Source organism: Xyrauchen texanus, chromosome 33, assembly GCF_025860055.1.
Source record: "Xyrauchen texanus isolate HMW12.3.18 chromosome 33, RBS_HiC_50CHRs, whole genome shotgun sequence".
Classification (NCBI taxonomy): domain Eukaryota; kingdom Metazoa; phylum Chordata; class Actinopteri; order Cypriniformes; family Catostomidae; genus Xyrauchen; species Xyrauchen texanus.
Window position 1 is genome coordinate 26,509,181 of NC_068308.1, and position 12,428 is coordinate 26,521,608.

Sequence of the window (12,428 nt, forward strand, 5' to 3'; positions counted from 1 at the left end):
ATGATTGTCATCTCATGTGAGTAGTGATAATAATGGGGTGAGTGGTATAAAACTGTACCAGAAGTAGCTCTTTATGGAACTGATCTAAAAATAAAGAAATATGCAACACTGTTCATCTTGAGCTAAATTATTTGTATTCACTATTACAATATGTGATGAAAATAAACAATAAATAACATCAATAATAATAATATTATTATTATTTTAAAAATAATAACACTGCAATATTATTATTATAGACAGGAGATTTTGTCAATGAAAATTTTAATAAGGTTTCAAATGAGCATGGCCTCTTTCTTGTTTCCATTTCCATACACTAGAGGGCATTGCTACATCAGTCATGTTAATTTTAGCTTTATTCCACTCATAGCTGCTCTCAAACAAAATTTGATGTGTGCATATATCGTATGCTACAATAAAACATTACATGTTGTTTGCACACAAAGCATCACATTTTCAATTGCAAAAAAACACACTCTGACTCCTGCTGTATAATGAATGTACGAGGATTCATTGAGTCATGAAATCAAAGCATTTCACTGCCTGCAGAGGAAAAGTTTGCTCAATACCTACACATGCCTATTTCGAGATTCTGCTCCAGTTACTATTTACATTTAGTTTTTACTGAAATTCAAATCTCATAATGAGAACATTGTGTGCATAGTCAGACATAATGGAAGAAAATCCAACCACATTGTGAATCTAATAATAATCTAACATCACTGTGATTAAATATTCAGAAATTTGAGGACTGAAGGGTCAAAGATAGTGACAAACTAAGAGGCCCCAATAAACAAGAACCGAAGTTAATCAGTAGGCTATTTTGGGAGAAAGTATAATTCTGCAAAACGGGTTAGTGTTACTGTTATGTATTTTTGTGCGATTGTATTAAAGTAAAAACAGAGAGCGGGGTGGCAGGGAACGATTCATGGCTTGGAGTCAAAACATTGAGCCCTCAGGGAAGTAACGGCCTCTCGCCTCTCTTGTCTTGCAGTGTCACATGGTGCACACCGACCAAATTCGTCCCATATGCTCCATGTTTACTGTCATTCTCTGAAGTTTAGCGATGTGCGTCTAACATACTGACATACCTGAGCTGCTGTTTTTCCTACATTAATTAAATGGTTTCATGCAGGTTAAGTACAACACATTTTCATATCACATTTTTAAAGGGATGGTTCGCCCATCTGAAAATATGGATTTAACCACTGGAGTGGTTAAATCCAGTGCTTATGTGATTTTAGAGCTTCAAAGTTTGGCCACCATTCATTTGCATTGTATGCACCTACAGAGTGGAGATATTCTTCTAAAAATCTTTGTTTGTTTTCAGAAGAAGAAAAAAAAAAGTCATAAACATCTGGGATCACAGACTTGCCTGGGAGCATTATACTGTTTTTCTATCTTGGATCTACCAAGGATTGTTAGAGTAGCCTTCTGTGCTGACATAATTGGTTTAAATATGCACTGATAAAGTGACTAACAAGACAGATTCTAACCATTTTATTTTTAAGGAATGCCTACATCCTTAGAAAGAACAGCTGTAGCAGCAAAGTGTTGAAAGCTGCCATTTCTCATTATGGACAACAGCACTTCAGCAGGTAGAGTCACATAACCTGTCAATTGTGTGCAAAATTATTGACAACAGCAACGTTGAAAGCCTCATTTCATTGTATTGTTTAAAGTCATCATATAAGATACAAATAAAAAATAAATAAAAATAAAATAAAACATTTATTATAACTCATGAATAATGACTAATGAAGATTGGTTCCTTACACAGCTATCATATTGCTCCAGAAGACAGGAATTTATCTTTGTTTTTGTCATTTTTGGAGCACGACAGCCTTGGGTCATTATACTTTGTATTCAATGTCTGGAAAAGAACAGCATGAACATCTTGCCTAACACCTCTAACACCACCTTTTATGTTTGCGGTAGAAAGAAAATCATATGGTTTTGGAAGGACATTAAGGGGTGAGTAAATAATGACAGAATTTGTATATTTGTTGAACCACTCATTAGATCATAGTACATGATAAAAGCCTGATCTTTAGCATGTCTAGCTGATTTTACATTTACATTTACATTTATTCATTTGGCAGATGCTTTTATCCAAAGCGACTTACAAAAGAGGAAACATAAGCGAATCATCTTAAGGAGACAGTGGTATGAAAAGTGCCAAACTAAAAAGTTTCACTATCATCAGAATAGTATACAAAACAGATTTAAGTGCAACAAGAATTGTAAATATATATATATATATATATATATATATATATATATATATATATATATATATATATATATATATATATATATATATATATTATTTATTTATTTATTTATTTATTTTTTTAGTGACTGGTTAAGTGGTTTTGGAAAAGATGTGTTTTTAGCCGTTTTTTTGAAGATAGAGAGTGAGTCAGCTTCAGGGATTGAGTTGGGAAGGTCATTCCACCAACGTGGTATGATGAAACTGAAAGTCTGGGAAAGTGTTTTGGTGCCTCTTTGTTTTGGTACGACAAGGCAACATTCCTTAGCCGACCGCAGGCTTCTGGTGGGTGTGCAGAAATGATTTTAGGTATGCTGGAGCAGACCCAGTGACTGTTTTGTATGCCAGCATCAGGGCCTTGAATTTAGTACGTGCATGAACCGGCAGCCAGTGGAGAGAGACAAAGAGTGGTGTAACATGTGCTCTCTTAGGCTCATTAAAGACCAGACGTGCTGCTGCATTCTGGATCATTTGGAGAGGTCTAATAACACATGCAGGAAGGCCTGCAATGAGAGCGTTACAGTAGTCCAGTCTAGTTATGACAAGTGACTGAATGAGCAGTTGTGTGGCATGTACAGAGAGGAAAGGTCTTATCTTCCTGATATTGTAGAGTGTAAATCTACATGATCTTGCAATCTTTGAGATGTGGTCTGTGAAATTTAGCTCATCATCAGTGGTTACCCCTACATTTCTGACCGTTTTGGAAGGCGAAACTGTAGTTGGACCCAGCCTCACGGTGATGTTGTGTTCAACAGCAGGGTTGGCTGGAAAGACAAGGAGTTCAGTCTTGGCTGGGTTGAGTTGCAGGTGGTGTTCCTTCATCCAGGCTGAGATGTCTGCCAGACAGGCAGCGTTTCGAGTGGTCACTGTGGTTTGTTTGAATATAGTACTGCCTAAAGAAATGAGATGTGGTTTGTGTACATCCTTTCCAACTCAACCCTACATTGGCACTTAAGACATGTCTAGTCACATTGCATGTGGATTATCCAGGCTCATGAGCCATCCTCTTCTATGCTTTCCAAGAATACTCTAGACAGATGTTGGAAATAGAAAACATGAGGAATCACTTTATGTGGTAAGAGTAGTGGACTATACATTGATTTTGTCTAAATCTATTAGCCGCATCAGTAGAAACGTTTGAAAGTTTTCCATTGAGAATTTGAGGGAAGGAATGGTCCTGGGATAGTTTCTGTAATTATTGGTATTTTGCCTCCCACAACATGTTCACTCAGGGTTGGGGAGTAACGGAATACATGTAACAGGATTACATATTTAAAATACAAAATATAAGTAACTGTAGTCCTGTACAATTTAATTGGTAATTAGAATAAAGGTTGACTTGTCCTTCCTACTGTTCACATGAAACTTATGCCACATAATTACAATTGTTTCCTGTATTTTCAAACATGGTCAAGTTGGAGTAGAAAAAAATGTGTGTCTGCTGTGGGCGAGTGATCTACAAAAATGTTTTACTAAATTAATTATAAAATACAATAACAGAGGCTAACAGGTGCATATTATGGCCTTGCGTCCTAAGGGTCAATGAAGTGATGCAAATATTTTCCTGATCTATTAAATTAATAATACATAAAAAGTGCAATTTACACAATTTACTTGAATACACCTCTTCTATGATGAGCATATTTAAAATGTCTGAGTTTAAAGTCTTATTGCTATTTTTTCTAAATATGTGATCTGGTGTCCAGAAAAAAAAAAAGAGAGAGAGAGAGAGAGAGAGAGAGAGAGAGAGAGAGAGAGAGAGAGAGAGAGAGAGAGAGAGTAATGTTGAAATTACAAAGGAAAACACCCAATAATGCATGCAGGGCAGAATTAGGACGATTCCCATTGATCATTAACATACAAAAAAGATCTCTAAATTTTTGGATGCATTTAAAATCAAGTCCCACAGAGTCGCTTCATTATAAAGCGCTACAAACCCAAGAACTGAACCCTGAAAACAGTCCCCTCAGTCTGCTGGTTCTGAGACTCACTAACCCGGTTAACAGTACTAACAGTAACCAGCCTCAGACCAGCACTGCTTTACAACCAAACATCAGAATAAATCAGATCATCAAACAATCTCAAATCACCTATCTGGAACATTGGGATCAAGAAACTAAAACACAAAGCAAATTACAATTCTATCGGACTCTAAAATCTAAGTATGAATTGGAAGAGTATCTCCTGACTGTCAGAGATACAAAGCAGAGACAGATCCTGAGCAAGTACAGGCTGAGTGAGCACAGTCTCGCCATCGAGAGAGGCAGACACAGAAAAACATGGTTACCCAGAGAAGAAAGGGTGTGTGCTCACTGTACGACAGGTGAGGTTGAGACAGAGGTGCACTTTCTCCTTCACTGCCCAAAATTTAAAAATACAAGGGACATTTATATGCATAAATTAACACACAGCATAGACAAATTTATAACAATGACAGAACAAGAACAAATGAACATAATACTTGGAGAGGGACACACAGCAGCACTGGCTGCAAGATACGTTTTAACGTGTCACAGCCTGAGAGACAGCGGGTGAATCTGTGTTATGTGTTTTACCCCCGTGTGTCACCCCAATGTTCACCACAGTGACCCTCAGTGTGTGTGTGTATATTCATTTATGTGTAAGTATATGTCAGTTCTCTTCAGTTATTTAAACACTGTGTCTTCAGCAGTTCTGAACCTGTTTTGTATTTATTTTTATTATTTATTCTTTATATGTGTTAAATTTGTTAAACTAAATGTATAGATTAAGATGTAGTTCTGCTTTGGCAATATTGTATTGTTTACATTCATGCCAATAAAGCCCCTTTGAATTGAATTGAATTGAGAGAGAGAAAAGTAAAAGTCTCATTAAAATCTGAAATTCTTGAAAAAAATTAATTTTGGCATGATTCAGAATAATCCTTTATTGTTATTTATAAAATAAATATATAAACAGTTCAACAATTGTTTTAAAATATGATTAATATTTTTAAATGATTTTGTCCACCAAATCAAAATATTTGAGTGTAACCAACATGTAAGTAGCCATTTTGTTGTTTATGTTGACCATAAAAACTATAAAACACAGTAAAATAGTGTTTTGTCAGTATTTAGTTGGCTGAGATAAACATTGGTACTGAGACTATTTAGTATAGATGGGCCACTTCTATTAAAATGAATGGGAGGAACTGGAATGCCTAGCAGTCAACAGATGTAGAAAGGAAGATGTTTAAAAAAACATATGTCAAAGATATTTATTTGATATGTTTATGAAAAGACACATTTTGTTCATTTGGTGAAACCCTTAGTAAAATTCTTGATAATTTTGACAAAACAATTCATAATATCTATAAAAAAATGTGTTTGAAAACTTTTTGGAAAATAATGAATATGTTATACTCTCATGTATTCAAGGTGCAAAAGAAAGTATTATAATACTTTTTACTTAATGGTTACACCACATGACAATTTGACAAAGTTTACATTTTTTATTAGAAAATGCTATAAGGTTTTTCAAAACATTATGAAACCAAATTGGACAAAGATTACATTTATGAGAATATGACATAAGTGTTATGAACTAGATTTTTAAAAGGTTTCTCATTATAATTTGTCAATGACCCATAAGTAATAGACCCCTCAAAAATCTTTGACTACACCATCCCCCTTAAATTGTTTAAGTGTCTAAACCCATATATTTATCTGTGGAACCAGGAGGAAAAGAGAATGGAAATCACCAATGTTCATAAAGACTGTCCTTTACTGATTATTACAGTAAACAATCTACTTCAAACAGGAAACCTAAATACACAACACATAATTGGGGACAGGTTGAGATCAGTAACCAAGTCCTGACTGCAAATCTCAATAGTACAGTGACCTCTGGGGTTAACACAGTTGAATTACATCAGTGAATCTTGGGTAATACTACAGTGGCCCCAAAACGTATTTGGACTCTTAAGCTGAACTTAAAAATATATGAATGTCTTTACATTGTAAAACAACATATCAAAGCAAGTGGTAAACACCCTGCTCTTCATTTACTGATATTAGGTTTTCATAAAAAAATATATATAAAAGATATAATATAGATTTTTGTCTATCACATCTAAATCGACTACCCAAACAATTCTAATAATGTCTGTTTGTTGCAATAATTACCAGCGCTAATCCTATTACATTAATTCCCTCATGAGTGCTGCTAACAGAATTAGTGAAGGCCTGAATGCATGATTTGCAGAGTAGATATAACAGAGATGTTTTACCAGTGTATCCCCCTTCCATAACAAAATTCAGATCAGATGCATAAATCTGTTTGACATTAATCAAGAAGCTGGGATGTGTGCCAGTAAATAATAATCAAAACAAGCATGTAACAGGATTATGCATTTAAAATACAAAATATATGTAACTGCATTCCAATACAGTTACAATTTAAATAATTGGTAATTATAATACAGTTACATTCAAAAAGTATTTTGATTAATGAAGAGATTACTTTGCAATTTATTGTAATTTGTTTAATTTAATATTTAGTCCTTTCAGATGGAAAACATTTATACATGTAAATGATGTGATCCAAAGTGCATCTGAATAGCGGTGAAACTCTTTCTTATGATGTGTCACATTCATACGAGCAGACAGAGAAGTACGTTTAAGTAAGTTTGGAGCAGAAGAAATAGAAATAAACCTTGTGTAAATTGTCAACTTTAAGCTAAGCTAAAATGCTATTTCTAGCCGTTTTACATGCACATGTTACCAGACACGATCATGTTTTTTAATCAAGAAAATTCATGTTGGATCATAATTTCTTTTTTTTTCTAGTAAGACCTTTGATATTAGGGCAAAAATCATATTCTTGATAATAAGTTTTGTATTTTTTTCCAGTAAAAATATCTAAAACTCCATAAAACAAGATTAATTTGATTTATCTTGTTTTAGAAACAACACTGCTTAAGATATTTATGTTTTTAAGAGAATGTGTTTTTAACACATGTATTTATAGTCAAAACAAATCTACCAGTGCTGAAAAAAAGTAATCCAAAGTATTTAGAATATGTTACTGACCTTGAGTAATCTAAAGGTATACGTTAAAAAGTGTATTTTGCAACATGTATTCTGTAATCTGTAGTGGAATACATTTCAAAAGTAACCCTCCCAACCCTGATGGAAACCACACAAATGCTTATTCACTGCAACCCCCCCCCCACCCTGCAGAATGGGGGGGGGGGGGCTGCAGAAATATGAGGTGTGAAAATTGGTTAATACAACATGGCGCCGCAGATGGCCGCCTCGGTGTGGAGCTCTTCAATTCTTTTGTTGTTTTTGTTAGTTTGTCCTGTGTTTAGCAATCTTTTACCAATCAGTTTTACCAGGGACGAACTGCTGAACATTCGGCAGCACATACCAGATCATCTTTTCCTGGTTTTTCAATATTCTGACGTTTTGCTGGACATTTTAGTTGGAGGCGCTGCTGTGTTGTTTAGATGCGCTACGAGACGCAGGCGAGGGAGACGAGCTGGCGCGCTGGTTAAACTCCGTCAGCGCGGCGTTCGCACAGCGCTGCCGAGCATTCATCTCGCAAATCTCCGCTCTCTTCCCAACAAAATGGACGAACTACATCTCCTCACACATACTAATAAGGACTTTTCAAACTCTGCTGCACTGTGCTTCACTGAAACCTGGCTGAGTGAAGCCATTCCGGACAGCGCATTACATCTGCCGGGCTTCCAGCTGTTCAGAGCGGATCGCATCGCGGAGTTAATGGGGAAAACGAGAGGCGGTGGAACATGCTTTTACATCAACGAAAGTTGGTGTACAGATGTAACAACACTAAAGAGGATGTGCTGTCCTAATCTGGAAGCGCTCTTTATTAAAGTTTTCTTCGTTTATTCTGGTGAGTGTTTACATTCCTCCTAACGCGTCTGGGAACTTAGCGCTGCAACAGCTGGCTGATCAAATCTCAGACACAGAACAACAATACCCGGACTCAGTCATTATTATTCTTGGGGACTTTAACAAAACAAATCTCACACGCGAACTGCCCAAATACAGACAGCACATTACATGCCCCACCAGAGACAGGAATATATTGGATCACTGCTATACAACATTAAAGGATGCATATCGCTCTGTCCCACGTGCAGCTTTGGGTCTCTCTGATCACTGTCTGGTTCATCTTCTCCTGACCTACAGGCAGAAATTAAAATCAACAAAGCCAGTTGTAAGGACTATAAGGAGATGGACTACTGAAGCAGAGCTGGAACTACAAGCCTGCTTTGACTGCACTGATTGGAGTGTTTTTGAAGCTGCAGCTACAGACCTGGACGAGCTCACAGATACTGTTACATCATACATCAGTTTCTGTGAGGATATGTGCATCCCTACTAGGACATTTTTGTCATTCAACAATGATAAACCATGGTTCACAGGGAAACTCAGACAGCTTCGTCATGCCAAAGAGGAGGCTTACAGGGGTGGGGATAGAGTCTTGTATAATCAGGCCAGGAACACACTGAATAAGGAAATCAGAGTGGCTAAAAGAAGCTACTCTGAGAAGCTGAAAAGCAAGTTTTCAGCTAACGACCCTGCATCAGTGTGGAGTGGCCTGAAACAACTTACTAATTACAGGACTCCTACCCCCAACCCTGTGGCGGACCAACGACTGGCTGACGACCTGAATGTGTTTTACTGCAGATTTGAAAGGCCGATTTCACACCCCACATGCACTCGGACCTTCATTTCACACAACCATTAACACCTCCTGCAACCCCTCTCCTCCCCCCTCCTGCTACACTACCTGCACTCAAGATCTGTGAGGACGATGTGTGCCATGTCTTTCGGAAGCAAAGGACAAGGAAGGCTCCAGGACCAGATGGCATCTCACCAGCTTGCCTTCGTTCCTGTGGTAACCAACTGGCCCCCATCTTCACTCAGATCTTCAATAGATCACTGGAGCAGTGTGAAGTCCCATGCTGCTTCAAACGCTCAGTTATTATCCCCGTCCCTAAGAAACCTAAAATCACAGGACTTAATGACTACAGACCTGTCGCCCTGACATCTGTGGTCATGAAGTCATTTGAGAGACTGGTGTTGGCCCACCTGAAGGACATCATTGGACCCTTTCTGGACCCCCTTCAATTTGCTTATCGAGCAAACAGGTCTGTGGATGATGCAGTCAACATGGGTTTGCATCATATCCTGCAACATCTGGACAGACCGGGGACATACGTAAGGATCCTTTTGTGGACTTCAGCTCGGCTTTCAACACAATCATACCAGATATACTCCGGACTAAGTTAAACCAACTCCCTGTTCCCACCTCTACCTGTCAGTGGATTACCAGCTTTCTGACGGACAGGCAGCAGCTTGTGAGGCAGGGAAAATTCACTTCCACCACCTGTACCATCAGCACTGGTGCCCCCCAGGGATGTGTGCTCTCCCCACTTCTCTTCTCCCTGTACACCAATGACTGCACCACCAAGGACCCCTCTGTCAGGCTCCTGAAGTTTGCAGATGACACCACTGTCATCGGTCTCATCCGAGATGATGATGAGTCTGCATATAGAAAGGAGGTTGAATGGCTGGCTTTCTGGTGCAGTCAAAACAACCTGGAACTGAACACGCTCAAAACAGTGGAGATGATTGTGGACTTTAGGAGGAACACCCCAACATTGTCCCCCTCACCATTCTAAACAGCACTGTGGCAGCAGTGGAGTCATTCAGGTTCCTGGGCACTACCATCTCACAGGACCTGAAGTGGGAGATACACATCGACTCCATTGTGAAAAAGGCCCAGCAGAGGTTGTACTTCCTTCGCCAGCTGAGGAAGTTCAACCTGCCACCAGTGCTGCTGAAACAGTTCTATTCAGCAGTCATTGAGTCTGTCCTCTGCACTTCAATAACTGTCTGGTTTGGTGCAGCTACGAAATCAGACATCAGAAGACTACAAAGGACAGTTCGGTCTGCTGAGAGGATTATTGGTTGCCCCCTGCCCCCCCTTCAAGAACTATACACTTCCAGAGTGAGGAAAAAGGCTGGTAAAATCACTCTGGACCCCACTCACCCTGCCCACTACCTTTTTGAACTGTTGCCTTCTGGCTGGCGCTTCAGAGCTCTGAACACCAGAACCGTCAGACACAGGAACAGTTTTTTCCCTCAGGCCATCCATCTAATGAACAATTAAATTGCCCCATTGAGCAATAATTATGTGCAATACACAGTTTAATTTTAATTTTAATTTATATTATCCAACATATCCACTTCTGCCATTACTTACATTGCTCTGTACATAATATACTGTTTTTTGTTCTTTATATACAGATTGTATTAGATTTGCACTACGTGTGTGTATGTGGGTATGTATGAAGGTGAGTGTATGTACGTATATGTATAATTATTTATTTTGTGTTCTTTTTTGTTTTTAATTACCTATGTCTTGCTGCTGTTTTTGGTATTGTTTGTATTGTTGTTGACTGGAAGCTCCTGTTACCTAGACAAATTCCTTGTATGTGTAAGCATACTTGGCAATAAAGCTGATTCTGATTCTGATTCTGAAAAGTGATGATACAGTATATTTGTCAAGATAAACTTCATCATGTGAACTTCATTTTGTCTGAACAAAATGCACTGTGCTGTGAAATCATTGTCAAGAAATGCACCATTACACCATAATGGGCTGCGAAAGCAATCGTGCCATTAAGCATAAAACTTAGGTTATCACAGAGGAAGTGTGAGGGAAAGAATGCTGACTCGACATGTTAGTCAACCAATTAGAGCCTTTTAGCTCAGAGAAATCCACTGAACTGAATGTAATAACTTGTAATTTGTTTAAAGTCCAGGCACAGGCAAAACTCAATTCAGGATTTAATCATCATGTTAATGGGCCAGGTTAAAAGTAATTCTAATGGCCTCATCTTCATTCTCTTGTAGTGTTCATACAATTAAAGGTGCTGTAAGTGATCTCAGATCTCAGAAAAAACTGTCCCTGTGCATGAAGGTTCTGGTGCTCAGTGCTCTGTAACGCAGGACAGAAGGCAACAGTTCAAAAAGGTGGGCAGGGTGAGTGGGGTCCAGAGTGATTTTTCCAGCCTTTTTCCTCACTCTGGATGTGTACAGTTCTAGAAGGGAGGGCAGGGGGCAACCAATAATCTTCTCAATGACTGCTGAGTAGAACTGTATCAGCAGTGCATGTGGCAGGTTGAACTTCCTCAACTGGTGAAGGAAGTACAACCTCTGCTGGTCCTTTTTCACAATGGAGTCAATGTGGGTCTACCACTTCAGTTCCTGTGAGATGGTAGTGCCGAGGAACCCAAATGACTCCACTGCTGCCACAGTGCTGGACAGTGTTGGGGTGTTCCTCCTAAAGTCCACAATCATCTGCACCGTTTTGACCGTATTCAGCTCCAGGTTGTTTTGACTACACCAGTGAGCCTTAATGTAGAGTAATTTGAAATCAGATTATTGTAACACACTCCAAAAAAGTTGAGATGGGCAATTTAAGACAAATAATTATTTGACGAGTTAAAATAACAAGGCAATATGAAACAGGAGATGTTAAACAGGTGAGGCAATTGGGTCATAGTAAATAAGGAGCCTCCAAAAACAGCCTAGTCCTTCAAGAGCAAGGATCATTTGAGACTTTTTAATTTGTAACAGATGCTTGAGCAAATAATCAAACACTTTGAGAATAATGTTCCCCAAAGACAAATTGGAAGGATTTTGGGCATTTCACCCTCTACAGTGTACAATAGAATCTCGGTGTGTAAAGGGCAAGATGAAAACCACTTCTGAATGCACGTGATCTTTGATCTCTCAGACGTCACTGTCTTAAAAAACATAATTTATCTGTTATGGATATCATGAACATGGCCTTGGGATTACTTTAGCAAACCTTTGTTAGTCAAAACCACTCATCACTGCATCAACAGATGCAAGTTAAGACTTAACTATACAAAGCGGAAGCCATACATCAAGACTGTCCAGAAGCGCTGCTGGCTTCTCTGGGCTTGGTCTCATCTTAGATGGAAAGTAGAACAGTAGTACCATGTTTTTTGGTCGTATGAGTCCACATTTCAAATAGTTTTTGAAAAACACAGCCATTGGGTTCTCTGGGCCAAAGATGAAAAGGACCATCAAGCTATTATCAGCATCAGGTCCAAATGCCAGTGTCTGTA